The sequence below is a fragment of the Zosterops lateralis genome, assembly GCF_965231275.1.
Source record: "Zosterops lateralis genome assembly, chromosome: 6".
NCBI classification, from domain to species: domain Eukaryota; kingdom Metazoa; phylum Chordata; class Aves; order Passeriformes; family Zosteropidae; genus Zosterops; species Zosterops lateralis.
In genome coordinates this window covers 50,004,352-50,025,356 of record NC_139761.1, presented here as the reverse complement: position 1 = coordinate 50,025,356, position 21,005 = coordinate 50,004,352, and the positions used below count along the sequence as shown (strand labels likewise).

The following is a 21,005-nucleotide window of genomic DNA, read 5'->3' as shown; positions in this document are numbered from 1 at the left end:
TTTTAGAACTGAATTAGCTTTTTATTCAAGTAACTACACTTGTTGTGAATAGCTTATCTGTAAAATTGCTACATTCACTACTGATTTTATTAACCTTTGGCTCTATCACAAAATGGTCTTCAGTTAGGAAAGACCTTTAAAATTGACACATTTTTCTTAGGGGCCTTTATTTCAGTGACTACAGATATACTGAATTTGATCCATTGACTCCCCTTACCAGCAGTATTTAAAATTTTGAGTGTTGGTGGGAAGCTGATAGTGTTTAAGGACTTCTTTTTAAAATGAAAATGTGTCAGTCCCATCAAAAGTTCAGTAAAAAATATTATTTCTGATAGTGCTTTGGGTATATCCCCACCTTTGTGATAGTAATCTAGTTGAAGTAATATTTTAATTTTTCTCTGTGTGCTTATTGCTTTACTTTGGATTTTACAAAATCTTTATTTTGGACTTCAGCACAAATTGAGATAAAATATTCTGATTGAAGAGAACTAAGCCATCAAAGAGAACTTTTGACTTTTTGAAATTCTGGTCATAGGTCAACCTAACCAGGAGACAGAAAATAAAAAGCAGCTATAAATCTACTGCAAAAGAGAGAAGAGTTCAACTTGTGGTCTAAAATCACATTTAGAAAGAATGCTGCTTGTGGCAACACTCTGTCTTTTAAAACCAATTTGAATACTACACAATTTCTGGTACATAAAGTAATAGAAAGAGGATTGCGTATCTCACACTGCATTTAATAAAAATCATAAACCTCATCCTGCATTCCTGCGTTTTATCTGCTTAGATTTCTTTAAGTATTGCAAAAAACCAAACCAAAACAAAACAAAAATTTAAAATCTAGTATCCTGTAAGTATAGCTCTACAACATAACTATAGTTCCTATATCTACCACTGGTTTACCACCTTTGAACACTCCTGTTACCTTTTACAACCTGTTTAGTCTATGTACAAATGTAGCTGAATGTTAGCAAACACTGGAGGCTTCTCAATGTTAAATTTCTTACTGTCCTGAGGTAGAAGCAGAGTAATAGCTGCTGGTAAAGGAAAAAAAAAGAAACAGGCATAGCAAAAAAATAGACTTCTATGCTTAGATAGTGTAATTTAAACTAACCCTTCTGGCGCTCTGGAAAAGAAAACTAGATAAAACCATATATTCTGTCAAGTCAATAAAAGACAAAATGCTGGAGTCATAAATAAACCAAAAATTTCATAGGCATGATCCATAGCTTGCTAAAGTAGGGGTTCTTAGCTGTGACACAAAATTACTGTGGGTTCTTGAATGTGTCTTAGTGTCCCAACATGTACACAAAGTGAAACACTACCAATCAGAGGTTTTTATGCCTGGTTAGTTAATGTTTCTGAAGTGCTTTGAGATCCTCACATGGAATCTCTACACAGCTGCAAAGCATTATTGGTTCTCTTGAATTCTGTGATTAGTGTAAAACATGACAAATATCAGCCTTGTTTATGCACTGCATCTAAACTAACTTTTGCTCCATGTGCTTACAGGAAATACAAATTAATAAATCAGAAATGATTACTCCTGATACGTTTCTAGAACAAACACATTGTATGACTTTTATAAAATCAGGAGGCAGTAATGCAAGAAAGAAGTGTGGACTTTGCCAGAAACTAAGTAGGGGTTTAAATCACACAACTGCAGCTCTTAAAGTATCATCAGCCAAAACAGTTCAACCAACAATCAAAAATTATTTTGAATCAAGTTAAGCAATTTCAGCTTTTTTTTATCTAAAAAAAAAAAAAAAGCCTTTGTGACTCAATCCCTCTGTTACATTGGAGGAGATTTTATTATTTTATGGGCATTGTTTGAAAAGAAAGCAAAAACACAATGCTAGACATAAAAGAATGTGTATTTGATCTCAGCTTCCCAGAGATAACCTGGTTAAACCATTCTGTCTAACACTGCAGTCTGCAGCACACATCAGATGGGCTGTGATGTTTCCACTTCACAGGCTCTGTCCAGCATTTAGCATTTACCCTTTTTTGATTGGGTCACCTTCTAAATGCCACAAAATAGGGCAGCAAAAGTCAACAAAAATAAACAGGAAAAACAGAAGAAAGTAACAATCTAATGGAAGGGCTTCAGAGATAAAAGTCACTTTGTGAGGACTGCCTGACTAGGGAGCCCCCTTGCCATTGCAACAGCATCTAATTTGAGTTCTAACTCCAGCAGCAGTTTAAAAAGCTTCCACTCTAAAGGGCCCCAAGTGTATCATAAAGATAAAGCATTTCAGTAGAAAACAGCCACAAAGACCTCTATTATCTTATCAGTCTTTGGTTACAACAGCTGAACCAATATGACGAAGTTCTGAATGACTTTTTTTTTCCCCCCTTCTTTTTATAACACTGGAATACTGGAATTTCTTTATTTCATGATCAGTTAGCAATTGTTGGTGTTCCCATATGCTACTGTCCCGTTCTTAGTCAATAAAAAAAGTTTTATAAAAGCTCCCATTGTGCTTTGTAGCATCCCAGTGCAGAAAGCAGCACAGCAAACATGTCCAGCATGCAAAACACACCAGGGTAGCTTCTCTTGGGAAGGTGTGAGATCCCTCCCCTCCCTTATGTCTCAAAATGATTCTGCACTTTCAGCTCTGAGCAAGGAAATTTTATTACCATATGTCCACAGACAGTAATGGGAATTAATATTAAGAACTACTGAAAATATTCTGTAGAGAAAAAATATGTCAGATTTTTAAAAACATTAAAGAGTTTAAATTAGTTATATTTTATGAGAAGGATGAAAATGCTTTACTGATAATCCACAAGTTTTCTCCTAATTCCATACATACTGAAACTCACACGTTGCAGCAATTTCTTAGGTGGGAGCAATTTGAAACTCATACAATTTGCAAAATAGCAGACTTTTAAAACAATCCTATACTTTTCATGGTCTTGTCTTAGATTAGCCAAAAAATAGCCAAATAGCTGCATGAATATGAAATACTTAGCGAGGCCATGCTGAACCTTCATTGCCACTGTGCCCACAGGGAGGTAAAGGCAAGGACAGGGTCCCTCCATCCCCACAAACACCTCACTGGCTTTGGGTGAGCTGAGCTCACAGACACCTCTGGGGTCCTGCACCCATTGCCCTTGGGTTTGCCTCATCCCAAGGGTTTCATGCATCCACACATCCAAATCTCTGCCTGACACTGAGCTGGGCAGAGGAGCCCTCACAGGCACCTCTGAGTGTTCAGGCTCGACTGAGCCCTATCCAGCCTCCTAAAGTGTCCTGCCCACTTGTTTTTTCCCCTTCTCAAAAGAATTTGATGGATTTATTCCTTCTTCAGACATCACAAATCACAGAACCATTTTTTCTGCACTAAGAACAAGTCACAAGTCAATGTCTATACAAACCCAGCTGAACATTTCCCCCAAAGATTTGCCATCACCTGAGGCAGGTTTACCTGCCATAGTATGTACAGGAGCTTTGCTCCTCTAAATAACATTTTTTTTTCCTTACATGTTCACTGGACTTTTTGCTCTTGCATGGTTTCTTAGCAATTCTCAAGTGTTTCCTGAGCAATATCTTACACTCAGAGGTTTTCCTCCTTGACTGCTTTTCACAACAGTTCCAATCCAAGTAAACCAATGTATCCAAAATGAAAATACTCCGGTGGCTGGACCAACAGAAAGCGCTCCCAAGTTTCTTTCAAACAGCTCCATAGCTGTCAAGGCAAGGTGCTAGGCAAAGGTTTGGACTAAGCTCCTGCTCAGCTCATGGAGCAGCACAATGAAACTTTGCACCATTTTTAGCAATGTGGTGAATCTACAGTTGAGTCCTAAAATGTAATCCACGTCAGGAATGCAGGAAAGAATGTGATGTTAGCCAGAGCTTCAACCTCCCCCTCCTCCAAGCCAGTGCCCAGCAAAATGCAGAATTCCAACAAATCTCTTGGACTCCTTATATCCTTTCACACACATGAAAAGAAGAAATCCATCTGACATTAGCCTTAGAGGACTTTAAATATGTTTAGAGATTTTGCTATCATCTCACAGATACAATTCTATTTTACTATTGTCTTTAATTTTAGAATTTTTTTTTTTTAAATAAAACCCACTTTAGCTCATTTCTTAGAATTTCTCTCAAATCCAGAAGAACTTGTAAATTTACACTCTAAATGATATTAAAAGTAAGTAAAATGATATTAAAAACACACCAAGTGTTAATTCATACATGTGCATGTGGAGGGAAGATAATGAATTTTTGAATAAATTATTTGTAGGGGTTTTCAGCAGCAAGTAGAGATTTGGTTGTAAATGGTTTAGCACTTTCGGTAGGCTTAGAAAAGCTTCATATATACTCAATATGAGCTGTTTAGAGTCTATGTAGGAAAAATGTGATATTGCTGGAGATAAACAGAAAAATGCATATTATACATCTCAACTAAAACCTCATAGCCAACCTGTTCCTGTTGAGTTAGAATATAATGATACAGCAGAGGCCACAGGCTGTGAGTAATCTATACAGTGATACAAACACTAAAATATGAGATAAAGAGAAAAATGAGTAATTTTATTTTGTTAAATGAGTAGATTGTAGCCCAGGGCACAGTGCATCAAAATAAAATTAACATTGTGGTGTTATACAGAGAGTAAAATTTACATTACTATTATTATTGTTGTTGATTCTAATACTCAATTCCAATGCTTTTAAAGGTTAAAAAAAAAAAATCAAATGAAAGGTTGGTCCTTCCATTTAAGGCGCTCATTCAGGATTTGAGAGCTGAAAAACATCCTGACCTTCAGTTTCAGATTTTCTCTTTTAAATACAGATGACAGTACTTCCCTAGATCATGGAGGGAGTATGGAGAAGGATGTTATGCTGAGGAGAGCGACAGTAAAAATTACAAACTGTATTTGTGGGCCACATAACAAACAGAAATAATGTATTAGAAAAGAGAAAAGATAAAAGAGATATTGAAAGTGAAATGGCAAATAAAACCAACAAACAAAACCTAACCATCATTTACTTATACATCAGTTCCTCCTCTGTAGAAGAATCCACACTGAGATATCAGGAACTGTGATAATAACAATAATGTCATAATCAGAGTAAATGTCATAGTAGGAATAAACTTTCAGCATCAGAACTGTCTCTGTGCAAACATCCCACATGGAGGATGTTTACCAGCTTTTCTTCTGGACATTACCATCATTAGTGAAAAAAAGCACAAGACTGGTTTTGTTTGCCCTATCAGAACACACATTAAGCACAAGCAAAAATAGCAGATAGAAATATTGTCTTCCTCAAGAAGAAGATAGTTATAAACATGGTTTAAAAGTTAAATCCTTTAATTTTCTTATTTGCAAGAGCAGTAAAACTAACTTCAACTCAATAGTCCTACAAGTATTTAAGTTGTCAAGTAGCAAAACAGGGGGAGTCTCATGGAGAAATGCAGATATCTGAAGCTTTTCCTTCTGATAATGGGACACAAATATTAAAAATCAGAAAAATCAAGTTCCATGGTAATTATGATGTCCACAATTCTTCATTACACTGAAATTAGCAACTCAGCAGGTCTAATTCTCTCTTGTAGATTATCTACACATAAATGTAGATCAGTTATGTGTAAAGCCTTCAATAGAAATTCCCTGTATTTACAATGGCATGAGAGCTGATCCCCATGTTCCCATAAACACTAAGTGAAGCCAGTTGTTCACCTGCCTTATTATTTTATCTTTGGCCCCAAACACAGGGATACTTCCATCAGCTTTGGCTGAATTTTGTAATTATCAAAGGACCAATATCAGACTTGTCAAATAGAAGTCAAAAAAACCTGACCTCAGTTTCCAGGAAACTCACTATATTAGACATGTAGAAACATTACTAAAATCCCAGGTTTAGGTCTGAAACCCCTTTTTCCTGATGGTATCATTTGGCATAAAAAAACTGTGTACTTAGTAGCAGACATTTTAAATGCTCTTTCTTACTGAACTCTCTCCATGAGCTGTTTACAGTTTATTGTGAAACTACAGATGTAAAACTGAGAATGAAGTGCTGACACAGAGAAATACTGCCCAACCTTTTACACCAGCTTCTGAGGAATTGCAACACAATGGCATTTTTTCTTAAATATTAATTTGTTTTCTGGATGATTTTTTTGTTTTCTGGATAATTTTCTGGATAATTTTTTCTATTTTTATTTCTCTTCTGATTCCTTCCATTTGCTGAATGAAGTTCTGCTGCACTAATAGTCTCACTGTATCCTAATTAAATTAACCAGTGTTTCACATGTTTGAATTCAATAGAAAAATCCCTAAATTTCATTTCCAGAGAAGAAAAAAAAATATTTCTAATATTTGCAGCTGTGGCTTGATGGGGAGGGTTGAGTATATGACTGCAAACTCATCTCTAATATTCATATAAAACACTACGATAAAATGTGTGGTAAGATGATTTTTTTTTTTTTGCTCAAGTACAGTTATAGGTAGTGCATTCTTTGGAATTACAGTGTTGAGAGTCGCAATTGATGACAGCCTGGGATAAGTAGGACCTTATCAAGTAACACAAAAAGATTGGGAGTTTGCTGAAGAAAGAAATTTAGATGGAGAATTCAGGACTGACTTTGAAAATGCTCCACTTCACTGATTGTTCTTTCCTAACAACGCACAGCTGGAAAAAAAAGTATTTTTGTTTCCATATTCAATTTAAACTTTAACAAGTGATTTCTGGGTGCTATTAATCTTATTTTTTAAATTTTGTAAACATGATAGAATTTCAAAATCTATACAATTTTTCATTCTTTAAAAACTAGCATTGCTTCCCATCCAAGTGCAAAAAAAAGTACTTATTTAGAAGGAAGAACTCTCCAATTAAAAATTGTATCTTCAATCACAGGGATAAAGTGAATATCTTTGCTATCTAATCTTATTCTGGAAAGAGAATTGTATATGTACATGCATAAAAGTGGCTGGAAGGAAGCTGAGTTTAGAGGAAGTTCACTTAATGTCTCATTTGATGAGTATAGTTCATATGAATTAGATGACATTAATTTCCTTACCTAACAGGAGCTAGTTACTTGTGATTTCTGTAGCTGATTATTTGACTTTCATTAAAAAAGGTTCATGATGTAAAAGAATATTTTGTTTGGGGTTTTTTTTCAGTCTTCTCCATTGTCTAAACAGTGGATTAATAATGAAAGGTAAAAAAGAACTATATGTTTAAATGAAGTTTTCAATTTTAAAGGGCAAGCTAACAGAAAATGAGGGCTTAATAATTTTTTTTCTGCTCTTTGCCACAATATTTACAGAAATAATGTGATTCTTCTCTTTAAATAGTGAGGAACACTTTAACATCTACAAATACATCTCTAGGGTGATGGCAAGAAAAGGGGACAGGGGAACTTCACGCAGCTTTTGTGTGTAATTCTGCAGCTGGACACGTGCAAATCAGATGGAAAAAACCCACATGTCCTCACTGTGTGGGGATAATCCAGTTTTAAAGAGCTCAGTGCTGTGGAGCTGACCCACCTGAGTGCCAGGAAGGGCTACCAGAACAGGGACAGGAATTAGCACTTTTCTCTGTGGGTGCAAGAAGGGTAGAAATCTTTTCTATAGGTGCCACTGCAGCTTTTCTATGAAAAGGCTAATTGATTTACATATTAGGATTCAATTATTTGGGCTCATTTGCCATAAAGGTAGCACTGAGGATAACACACCAGAACAGTCCAGGAACCTCGCCTCTTTCCCTTATACTGAAAATTTTAACCCAAATGCATTTCTTCTGCTGCATTCAGAATGCACAATATACACAGGAGAGGAGATGTACCCCTGTGAAATACACTCTGACCTCTGATGTCTTGCAGTTACTTCTTATATCTTATTAAATAAGTTACTTCCATGAGTTCTTAGTTAGTAATTATTAGCTACACAACTCAGAAATGTCTAAATATAAATATGAGGAGTATTAGTACTGCAAGATTTATATACTTTAAATATAAATTTTAATTTTGATCTTAATTACATGTTCATCTTTCATGTCTTACAAATACAAACAAGTATATCAATGAAAAACTTATATTTGCCTCTGAAGATTTTTATTGCCTCTGGTGATAAGTAATGAAGAAGCAAAGTTTATTGCAAAACAAGGACATTAGCATAGCCTGTCTATCATAGATGCTGTAAAGAAGAAACTTCCTACCTCTTCTGAGAAGAGACAATTTAGTCAAAAGCCTTTGATATGTATGGAAAAGCAACAACATTTTATACATTTAGAATGTGCCCAGAGAAGTGAGTTGAAGGATTTACACTCATTTCAGTGGGCTTTGAAAGAGGTCCATTGATATGTTCATTAATAATGGCATTAGGTGGCAGCTTCAGGCTTATAAATCTGAATATTATTTTAAATTTAGTTCATAATCAAAGAGTTATAAATTGAAAGTGCTACTTATCTGCTGCACACAACTTAACAATCTGTAAGACCAATTTAGTAGAGCATACTAATTCTACAAATAAGAATTATCACAGGTCTTCTGAAATAACCACAACATCAGTGAATGGGTATGAGAAACAAAAACCAAACAAATAAACTATCCTCTTGTTCCCAAAGGTTTATTTTACAAATAAATAATTAAGTTAATATAATACAATCCAGAGGAAATTAGAATTCTATGACCAGCTTGCTGCACTCCTGTAAATACACTACAAAATTATCAGACAAGTTTTCTAACTAGAGAAAAACCTTCTAAATCACATTAACCAGAGCACAAAGAGGGTGGCCTACATTTGCAGACTGAAGTTCCACACATATTCCAAGAGTGTTCTGAAATAATTATACTCTAACCACAAGCAGGAGTTCATTTAGCCAGATGGTTCTCAGAAGTGACTAAAAGTGCAGACAGAACTTTTCTTAATTCAATTTATTTGTGTACCTAGTTGATCACAAACCAAAACATTTAACACAGCCCTTTGCTACAGGGCCTTTGGTAATTAAGTTCTTCACAGTCCCAACCCAGAGTGGTGTCATGGGTTTTTTTGTGCTTCCATAGGTATTGTACCACTGAAACAGGATCACTCAGAAAGAAAACAGAAACACTGCTTGCTCAAAAGTCTTAATATAATCCAATATTCAAAGGCATGAATTTAGCAAAACTTTAGGCACAGTGATTCACAGTCAGTCTTGAAGCACTGGGAATATGTAGGAAACATACCAAGAAGTTTTGAATTCCACTACAATAGCAGTCTAATTCAATATATTATACATAGACCTGGGATGTATTAAAGAAATCAGGATCCTCTAATTGTTCCTCTCCATAAGACAACTTAATACTGTCCAGGTTGCATTTTCATTATTTTGCTTCTACAGCAAACACAATCGCAGCATTATTTTTCCTTCCTAACAAGACACACAAACAAAAAGCTGGAATAAGAAGCAGAAGCAGGGAAAATAGATTTACAAAACCAATTGAGACTACTCTCAATTTATTTTGAAAGTTAATCATCTTCTAAGTGTCCTATTTAAAAAAAATTAGTTTTGTCTGGAAGAACACACCTATTGCAACTCGATGTAATGTTTCTGACATGTTTTTCAGAAGTCCTTCAGCGTAACTGTGATGCTGAAATAATGTCAACTTAAATGAAGGCTAATTGTGACTCCAAAGTAATTTTGAACTTAAGCAAAGTATTTTATGGTTATTTCCCCTCTATGAATTTAAAATAATTTTTAAATCAAAATGTCAATCTCTTTGCACCTGCAAAGATCTCAGGTACTTTTTCCAAGGAGTTTCTCAGATTTAGGCGTCCTTGGGCCAGTTTTTTTAAAGAGATTTAGGCCTTTTACTATTGCAACTATCCCTATGGTCATGTTTTCAAAAACATTTGAAGCATCTAAGACCCACTGACTCAGATGACATCTTAAACTATTTTGAAAAATGAGATAAATGTGTGTGAATCACATAATATTATCTTTAAAGTTTTCAATGAATTTGATCCTGATGTGGCTCTTCCCACAACTGACACTATGACCATTGAACATCTTTCTAAACAATGCTGCTGGCTCAAAGCTTTATATAGGTTCCAGGGGAGAGTGAACAGGTATTTGGAAGAGGGAAGAGGAATCTATTTGATGGATTCAAAACACACAAGCCCACCAGGATCTGGAAATCCCTGGAAATTAGTCATAGGTAGAGATAATAGTAATGCAAAAATATAATTTTCCCTGCTCTTCCTCATTCCTGTGTCTGCATTTATGATTACTCCTGAAATCAAATGGGTGTTTTGCCTTTTTTTTCCCTTTATGCCAAAGATCACCTTTCTATTTTTTTTCTCTGAGTTATTTTGCAGCAATTTTAGCCCTTCAAATACAGTACTGAATGACTTTTATTAGGGTTTGATTTCCCTCTAGGGAAATTCATACCTGTGGATCAGCCTACTGTCTTTCTATAACACAGAAGTAGTTTTATTTACTTTTCTGTCATGCAACACCAACTAGTGGACATGAGAACCTGGATGTGTGTGATGGTCTGTACACCTTGGGCTTAGGGCTGACAGGTTTTGGTCAAAACCTAAAGTTGCTCACTTTGGGTTTCACATAAGTAATAAACTTAGCACTAAACTTAGCAATAAACTTGTTGAAAATACTTTTCAACAACATCCTTACAGTAACTTCTAAAGTAAAACCATCAATATATTTTGCTGTTTCAGGATATTAAAATAAAAATAAATAGAAATAGAAATATTGTTGAAGGACTGCTGGAGGACTTGGGATACTTAGATATCAGTTTGTAGAACTCAGCAGCACTTTGGTAACTTCCAAGTGGCATGGACTGAATTTTAGCTTGATATGCCATAGGAAGGACAACATTTTTCTGCTCTAGAGTACCTTAAATGTCCTGCATTTAGGGCACATCAGCAGCCAGCAGTAAAGGGAAACCTACAGCTTCAGCTCTATCATGGACTCAACATATTTAGACAGAACTCTGCATAAGGCAACCAGCTTGCACAAGAGGATGAATGAATACAAGAGAATACATTAAAGTGCATTTATAAGGCAACACTCACACACTCTCTCCCATTTCTTTCCCTATGCAAAAAAAGAAAAAAAGTCAAGAACTCACTATTGCTTTAGTTATTAATTAAGTTTAGGAAGGAGTAACCCTCAGTTGCTTAACCAATCTGACAACTGTGCACCTGCTATGACATACCAATACTGACAAAAAATAGCACTACTATGCCTCTAAAAGCCTTAGTAGATACAGATGGTAAAAGCATTACCTAGTTTACCAACTAACCTTCTAATTCTCACAGTATCTTTTAACCATTTCCTATCTTCTAGCTGTCAATCAAAAACATTAAACAAATATCATATATCTTGAATTCTTGAACTGCAGAAAATGAACTGTTTCAAAACTGAGTCTGTGAATGTTATCATTTTGAACAGGAGCCACAGTCTCAGCCTTGGAAGTGGTGATGCCAGCTGGTCTGTATGATCTGACTTTGGTAAGTGAAGAGCAGTGGTCTCCTTTAACAGATCACGGAAACATGGAATAGCTTCTGTTGGAAGGAACCACAGAGATCATCCTATTCCAAGCCCTCTGCCATGGGCAGGGACAACTTCTACTAGACCAGGTTGCTCAGGGCCCGATTCATGCTGTAAGTGTTGGAGTGAGCCTTTTGGAAGGAACGATTTTGTCCTTTGTGAAGACTATTTCATTAAAACAAGTTAAAGCCATTCATTTTCAGTGCACCTATCTTTCATTTTCCCCCACTTCCAAACTTGAACCTTACATTAATTTCTATCTGTTCAGTGAATTTGAATATTTTACACATACATAGACGTCATAATGTGAACTTTTTATGGCAGATTCAGCTGATAAACAATTAACACCTATATTCTGTCCTGGGATATTTGCTGCTGATCACTACAGCCCTTCCGTGGTTGTAGTTATAGTTCAGAAAATATCTTTTCTCAGTGGTTTTGAGTACAGTACATGTGGAAGAGGACAGGAAGAGGCAAAGTGGGGGAAGAACCTCACCTAGTTATTAACTGAACTTCAGCTATGTGTAGAGACTGACTGTGGTTTTTCCAGGTCAGCAGAGGGAGAATTTTCACTCTTAGCACCAAGTGTTGATATCTGTCTGATGGTGGGATATGTTTTCTGAGAGTATGCAGAGACACAAAGTGCCTTTGTCAATCACTGCTATCTTGAAAAGTGGCAGACCTTAACCTGATAGGATTAAGTATTTCTTTTTAGGAAAACCCTTATCCTTCAGAAGTGGGCACTCTGTCTTTGGCTAAAGTCTGAGAGGCACAAAATTACACTGTATAACCCCTAGGAGGGGAGGAAAACAACAACAACAACAAAATAGGAGGGTCAATTCAATACCTCCTGAAGTAGAAAACCTCTATTCTATACAGCCCTTAAAAAAACATCCACAGTCATCCTGTGACTGTTTCAGAATCCCAGAAACCCATAAGCAGATGTGTCCTGGCACCAGAGAAACAGGGAGAAGGTAAAACTTTCAATTAGAAGTCAACAGGCATGCTACAATTCTTAAAGAATCTGGAAAAACTAAACCACAGAGCAGCTATGCCCATTTCATTTTCTTGACCTTTCTTAATAAACCTGTTCTTTTGATGTTACCAACTGAGATTTGATGTCTGTAAATTTCCCCACATTTAGAACAACTTATTTGTGAAGCCTACATAAAATACCTGTATACACTACAACTGACTTCTTAAATCTTGCAGTCTGAGTGTGCCACCTGCAATTAGAAGATTTTGGGTTAGTATTTGTACTAAGGGTGCATTCCAGCTTTCAGGGAGAGCTACAATTGTCTACTGAACAGTTATAGCAAAGATCAAATCACATAATTAAATTTCAAACTACAGTCAACTATAAATAATTTTCTGCTCTCAGGGGTTAGAACTGGGATCTTATGTCAACAGAATACTTTGGGGGCATATATCAATCCACAGTATTTCCAAGTCAAAACAAATGCAAAAGATCTATCTTCACACATAGTAGTGTGTTTAAAAATGTCGGAAATGTCAACCGCTTACATACTTTCATATTATCCCTAATTAATACAAATTGCATTTAATTTCACATTTAGTAAAACATATTGCTGCCCAAAATAAGGACTATAATTTTTATCAGCAATTATTATTACTGATGTATCAACACAATTATTTAAATTCAATGTATATAGAGGCAGAATCCATGCAAGCATTTACAGTTTTTGTTTCCTCTGTGTTTCTTCCCTAATTTTTGTGGCTTGGAGCTCCTCCAGATGCTGTCTCTGACTTTGTGGTTTTGTATTTGAGATCCCATCTCCTGATTTATAGCATTCCTTGATTGACAAACAGATTCTGATATGAAAACAAACAGTTACCTGTATAAAATCTCTGTCTGACAGCTGCACTGCTAAATTTCCCCTTCGTGGTGAACCTACTGTTTCAGATTTGACTCATTTCTGGGGTGTCTGAGTTACTGTGTTCACTAAGCCATTCAGTAACTGGTGACATATGTGATCTCCACACTGCAAGTTGTACTTCAAACTCACAGGATTTTCCTCTAGTCCCTCCCTCTTCATAAACCAAATTATTTTAAAAGAACATTGGGTTTTGTATTTCCAAACTGCTGTGCCTCCTAATTGAATGCAGAACACTTTCAAACTATTTTCCATTAGAGGCCCACTTTTTTTTCTGATTTTAATGCACACTATAATACCTTCATTGGAAGATTAAAATTGTTTTACTAGAAGTAAAACCCGTTATTATATGCTTTTTTAGTGGTTTTGTGTTTTATAATGTAGGGTGAAATATGTAAAACATACCAAACAGGATACTCTGCAAGCTGCTACTTGCATGCTGCAAACAATCAGTTTCACTGATAGACTGGGACTTAGCATCTTAAAATTCCTGTGGAAATCAAGTGCATTTTAAGTATTGGGTTTGATTATTTAATCAGACAACTTGCATTTTGCCCTGGCTAATTTGGAAGGCTGATAATATTTTACTCATAAAGTAATTGTGCACCTGTTGTGATGGAAACCTGTTCAAACAAATCTTAATAGACATGAAGATCCATTCCCAACATGACTGTGTTAGCCTCTCATTATTTCTATCCATGGGGCAACAAATTTTAAGTAGCTGTTGAACAGGTCTCAGCCTAATCTTGGATACCTCTTCAAGAACATTTATGACAATATGTCTAATATTAAACTTTGTTAAAGTATGTCAATACAGATTAAGGTAAACATTAGGATATGTGGGTTAAACTAACAGGAATTTAAAACAAAAGAAAGATATGTTCCTAATAACGCGGTTTCACTATGGGAGCTAATGACAAAGACCAAGTTTTGATCAAGCTGCCTGGCTATAAATCTATTAATATTATTATCACAGAGAGCAATACCTACAATGAATTCACAGGGAAGGATACATCCTTCTTGGATTTGTGTTTTCTCAGTTCAGACAAATTTCTGTGGAAATTATTTCAATACATCTATTTCTTTTAAAAATCATATATTGGTATTAATTGATTGGTGGGACTTCATCTTTATAGTGTTTTTGAAAATTTTCTCTATTGGCAAATCATGCCAGCAGAAAATAAAAAAAATTGGTTGGGATGGAAAATAAATAAATTATTTACTTTAATCTAACATAGATATTTGAGGGAGAAACAGAAGGGACGTAGTGAATTGATATCAATTCACTCACCAAGTAAGGGGACAGTATTGTGAATGACCTGATTAGACAAGGGGATCATGATTAGCCTGAAATCACTTTAATGTTGGCAGGAGGAGGTGAAAACAATGAAAAGGAGCCCAGTTTGGCTAGATTTGCCCTTTGGCAGAAAACTGTCAGATGTCATTGGTCAGATCCTAAGTGAGGTGACACAGTTAAACAAATCAAGAAATCTTGAAAAAAACATTGACAATTAACCTCTTCTGAAAGGTCAACTTGTTTAGAGGGGACAAGGACAACCCTTCTAGTATTTCTTCTCCTATTCCTCATTGAGCTTGGGCTTTTGAGGCTGTGGCTGGGTCAGGTTGCACATTATGTTCTTGCTATTCTCAGTTACTAATGTGCTCCTACCTCATTTTTTCTCAATACTAATGCTATGTACCTTGAGTCTTACAGATGACATTTCTGACTTGCCTCAGGGTCCACAGTTTGTTAAGTTCTCAGTATCTGTTTATGTACCTCTTAAGAAAAAAAAAAGAATCTGGTATCTCTGGTATCATCAGGACTTCCTCGTTACCACACATCAAGATCCCACTTCAAGACACAACTTTCTGTTCAGAAATGAAGTTTAAAACCAACTGAAAGTGAAAAGGGTCACCATAAATGTTCTTGTTATTCAGTGCCAAAGTTTGATCTTGCTCAGAAAGTGATATTCTGTGCAGGGGGTTTCTTTCCAAATTAACTGCATAGAAAGCTGAGGAGAGTGGCCAAAGTGCAGAACAGTTTTCATATAAAGAATAAATAAATATTTCTACTTTTCAACCTAGAAAAGTGACATAGTGTAAGAGAGGAAATCAACAGAGAACTAACAGTTCATTCTAAGAATGTCCATTCTAAGTTCTAGGGGACATCTGCAAGGTACTGGGTGCAAATATACACCATATTGCTAACTGCTGAGCTTCTCCCCACAGACTTTGCAGCTGTCTGTTAAAGGGTTCAAAAATGATTGGACATGTTCATAGATGATAATTCTATCAAGGGTCATTAAACCCGAATTACCAATTCTGAATCAAGCAACCCATTAATCATGTTTCGTGGGAAATTGGAAGAGTATGCTGAGGAAATATTAGTGTATGTTTGCCCTTTCCTTACACCCTTCCACAGGTTGAAAAGTGTCCAGGGAGAGAATGGTGCAGGACATTGTGTTCTTTATATGACACTTAAAGTTCCCTGAGTATGAAACACCAATAAAAAAAGACTGATAAAAGTACATGTGGAGGTTTCCACAACATCCAAATTGACCAGAAAATTTCAGTCCTTTCAGTACTGAGCCTATTTTTATTTTTCTAAATAAATGCTGACATTCATCAATTTGTTAGAATTTGACTTTGTAAGTCTACAGCAACAAAAAGTCAAAAGCACTGAAGCATGATGCAGAGGAGCTTCCTCTTTTGTTTTAGCAGGGCAAACTCCTGCATATACACTTTCTTTTCCATAAGAGGTTGTATATTTGTCTTCAGTATGAGTTTTATTTTGCTAAAGGTAAGAACACTTCATTGGCAACTGAGCTGGGACCAGAGTCAAAAGAAAATTTGCCACTGACTTCCACTTTCAGAGGAGAAGGTACTAAGTTCCAAGCAGTAATACATTCTTCAACATAGAAGCTTTTCTACTGCAGTTAAAGGCTCTGTATTTATTACAGAAAGCAATGACTGATATACTGAAAATCAATATATATATACACACCACCAAAACAACCTCCCAGCAGAGGAAAATGGCAAATTTTTTTTGTGGAAAAAGTGGAGAAAAGCAACTTGTAATTTTTAGTTTATAGGCAACCTCTTTTCTGCCAAAAAAAAAAAATAGATGACAGTTGAAAATAAACACATTTTAATACCATACATTTTCTTGTCACTAATTGTAAAAATAAAGAATGGATCACATTCCAGAAGGCAGTCTGTTCTAACGTGCAAAAGAAATCTACTGCTGTTTCACTTCCTTATTATTAGCATCATTATCCATCTTGCTGCTTTTTTCCCATGAACAGTTGATACTATTCCTTACTACATTATTTGGGACACATTTCACAAAACCCAGAATGTAAGTGGGCTGTTATATTTATTTCAGTATAGTACAGAGTTCATACATTGACCTCTGAATAGTTAAGCTTAGAAATGTACACTGATAAGGTAAAAAACATATAGATTTCTGTGATTGTGATAAGTAAAAAATTCATTGTGTGCCTGGAACTAAAGGGCATGATCCTGCTTGATGTTTTTTATAAAATATATTCAACAATATGGAAACCTTGATTTATGTGAAAGGTTGATTACAGTGTAATTTATAGTTCTGGAGTTTTAACAACCAGAAATGGTAATAGTCATTAACTTTCAACATTAGAAGTAGGCATTGTGAGAGCTGGCACTGAAATACAACCCTCTCACCAAAAGACTAGAACACCAAAATATTTGGTCTTTTTTATTGTGGCAAACATAGCTTCAATCCTATCAAGGCTTATATGTACATAATTTAAACATTAGTACTATGTACAGTGAGCAGTCCAATCTCTTCCACAGACCCTCTGTCTGTACAGGTAGGGGTATGCCTCTTTAAATCCAGAATCTGAAGGAACATATTTCATATTAAAAAAAAAAAAAAAAAAGTCAGGAATACATAAGACAATATAGCTGAATGTGTTTCACACCAGTGATTAGCCTAATTGTGCTGGTATCTTGACCATAACAAAGAGATACAATGGGGCACCAAATACCAAAGTTTGGTAAGCTTAACCAAAATATTTTTATTTTTGGATTTCATTACCTTGTTCAAGCAAATTCAACGTGCAAACATTAACTGCTGAAAGTGCTTATGAAATATTCAGGCATTTGAATGTCTTAATTTAGAAGGTCTTGTTAGACCTGGAAGCACAGCCCTTGTACCATGTTACCCCAAGTGGCTGGAGAAATGGGAAAACAAAAGTACTGCTCTGATCTGGAGAGCTGCAGCACAAAGCTAAATATGTCACTTCATTGGATCATGGCAATAAATTCATTATGAGAAACCTTTATAGCCTGTGGTATATTCCTAATCAGGACGAATTTCTTGAGGATTTGGGTGTAGGGGTTCTGGGCTGTTCTGTTTTGTTGAATGTTTTCATTGGTTTCACTAATTGGAACCAGTTGATTCTTTTTCCTGTGTATTGATTTTTAAAATCGTAGCAGTTAACAATGATTCTAATGTATCATAACACTTTAGACCTTAATCATATAGTGGGGCTTCTGCTTGTAGCTTTTGTTTGAGTTTTAATTAAGAAGACCTTGTGTCTCAAAGCCTGAGCTGGGTTTTTAATTGCTAGTATGTATATCACACAGACTTCAAAAGAAATAAAATATGTTTATAACAGAGAGCACAAAGGAGAGCTTTGAAATGTCTATAGCCATACAAAGTGACATAATTAAAAACCTCTGAGTGCCTCTGTGATATAAGACATATATATTTATTTATACATATTTATGAGGCAGATTGTTATATACCCTTAGACTTCATGAGAAAGAATTTTCAGCAATTATACTGAAAAAATAATTACTACAAATTCAGACTACAGTGTTGATCAGGGCTAAAGGAAAACAGATTTATTTTCTTCAGAATGGACTTCACATTTGATATAGTGCAGCAAGAAACACCTGAAAGCTTATCTGTGAAGACAAATTTTATAAAATAGAAGCAAAAATAGCATTTTAAAATGTTTTGTAAATCATGCATGTTTTTTAAAAAAATTAATTCACTGTAAAAACCACAACTTTCTCAAAGATTCATTCATGCACAACTCTTTCCAAGACTGTTCCAGAGATGGAGAGTGTTAAATTACTGGATCCAAACAGTTGTTCCTCACTGCCCTCTTCCAGTCATTAATACACACAAAAAATGCTCCTAGAAAACACCTCCTCTCATCTCTCCTGTCCTCCTACCAGGCACAAATATCCTTTCCAAAATTGTTTGCGGATATCTCACAAGAAGACTATCAAGTGGGTGAAGTTGCTTCATTATACTAAATTCAACTTTTCCTAGGAAACAGGAATGCTGCCTCCCACCTACCCAAATATTTTGAGGCCATTAAATGTGCACATGTCACACAAAACAGGGGGTTTAGACTTTTATTACTGAAGCAACAAATATAAAAGGGGACGGGGTAAGCACGGGAAGCATAATGGAAACAGCCTTCTGTGTTGGATAAAGGCTTGGACATCAATCACTCACCTCCCCAAAATAGAGCCTACTGTACAAAGACAGCATGTGACATTCAAGTCACAATGCCTATAAATACAGAGAGTTCCAGTTGTAAACAGCACCAATGGAAGGCAGAGGACTAACCTGCAGCACAGTAGCTGCTGACCCAGGAGTCACTCTCCTCTAAGGCTGCTAGACCAATTCTGACCCTTTCACGATAACATCATTGCTTAAGTTACTTAAAGACTGACCTTTCTTATTTGATCTTCAAAGACTCTGCATTGCTGAGAAAGACCATTGCGGGCTATTTCAGTAGGACAACTGCCTGATGCATGCAAGACCATGCTATTCCAGAGATTTATATTTGGAACAGAAACAGAAAACTTAAAACAGACTCTGTATAGTGATAAATGATGCTACTCTGCCTAGCTGTGGCTGCTGAAGAAAAACTAGATAACCAAGCAACAGAAATACATGCAGTGAGGGAGGGTGAGGACAGAACTCTGTGCACCCAAATATCTGGAAATAAAGAAAAGAGCCCTGCCTCACTTTGTTTATTCAAATATGTAATAACAACAATTAGAATGAAAAGTATTTCCTGATCCTAATTTTTATACAAAAGAAACCAAATACTGCAAAAGCCAGATGTAAGCCTAACAAATTGCTTGTATACCTTAAATAAATCTATTTGCATGTACACCCTGGCAAATAGCATACAGTCAAATGATTTGCACAGACAGCTCGGGGTTTTTTTTCCAGGTGAGCAAGGCATTTAACTTAGGTCAACTGCTTCAGAGACCTTTGAAAATTTGACCTATGTGTTTCATTTATAAACATATCAAATGAACAAGCAGACTTATTTAACCACTGGAATTTGGCTACAAAGCATTCTGCCAGATTCTCCTCAGTTTCATGCAACCTCCCTGAAGTCAATGGCTTGTTTGGCTGGAATTCAAGGAAGAATCTGGACCATTATCAATAACTGAAATCCTAATAAAGAAACTCAGAAAAAGCAATTTTACAAGTGAAGCACACTATGCAAGAGTAATTGTGAACAGGAACAATCCCACACTGAGAAAAAATGAATTATTCACTGTTTGTTACTTTTGTATTGGCCTCTATTGTCTGAATTAATAGATATAGTTTATAATTATATCTTGATTAACACTATTGTGTTCTAAATATAGAAGGTAAAGCAAGAAAATACCGTTTTTATTTGTTTCTCTCAGCCAATTATCTTTTCTTCTTGTCTGTGTGCTTCCCAAACATGAATAGAAACAGTTTGTGTCAGTGGTACATTTTTTTTTCCCTGCTTTCATCCTTTTTTCTGGCACTGATTCTTAGTGAGCTGCCTTCCCACAACCAAGATGCTAGTCTTTCACTGAAGGGGGAGGGCTGTGGTTGTGCAGACACAGAGGAAGAATATGTGCTCAGGTTATCCTCAGTGAGAACAACGCTTTCTCTCTAAAATAAACAACTCCCAGTAACAGTCAGTGCAAAGAGCAGTTCCTCACAGGACCACACCTTCCTTTCTTATAATCAAGATTTTTTTTTCCCCCGATGAACTCATTTATTTATTTTTACCACATCACTTCATGTATTTAAGTTAGGTTCAGTAATATGAGGAGAAATTCTGCACAAGGGCAATTCAATAATATTATTTAGAATCTAATGGAAATTAAGGAAAACTATATTTGACCTCCCAAAGACAACAGATTTTCAAATGTAGTTCTCTCAAATCCCAGAATGTCCTGCCAGTTACCTTGCTGGAAATTCAATCATCACTATGAAAATGAACTTCATGATTGTGGAATCCACCACCTTGAACAATTAAAGAATTTATTTTAAAATACGCTTTCCCCTACTTTGTTTTGTCTTCATGTAATCAGGTTTTCATGCTGCCATGTGCTAGATTGTTATTTGATTGTGGGGTTTTATTTCTTTCTTTCTCAGCTGATTTAAGGTACACAAATGCTAATAGAAGTTAATAGCAGACTAACAGTGGGTTAGTTGTGGTTGTATTGGGTTAATAGTGTTGTATTGGCTCAGAGGTAACCAGCCTGGAGACAGTGCTTGGGCCATGGGTTTGGGAGCCCAAAGGAAAGGATTCCCACTTCAGACC

General features: G+C 35.8%; 1 protein-coding gene across 17 annotated transcripts in view; it reads right to left on the bottom strand.

Moving 5' to 3' along the window:
* SOX6 (SRY-box transcription factor 6) overlaps window positions 1-21,005 on the bottom strand; it is a 384,737-nt gene that overhangs the window by 147,452 nt on the left and 216,280 nt on the right. The window lies entirely within an intron of this gene.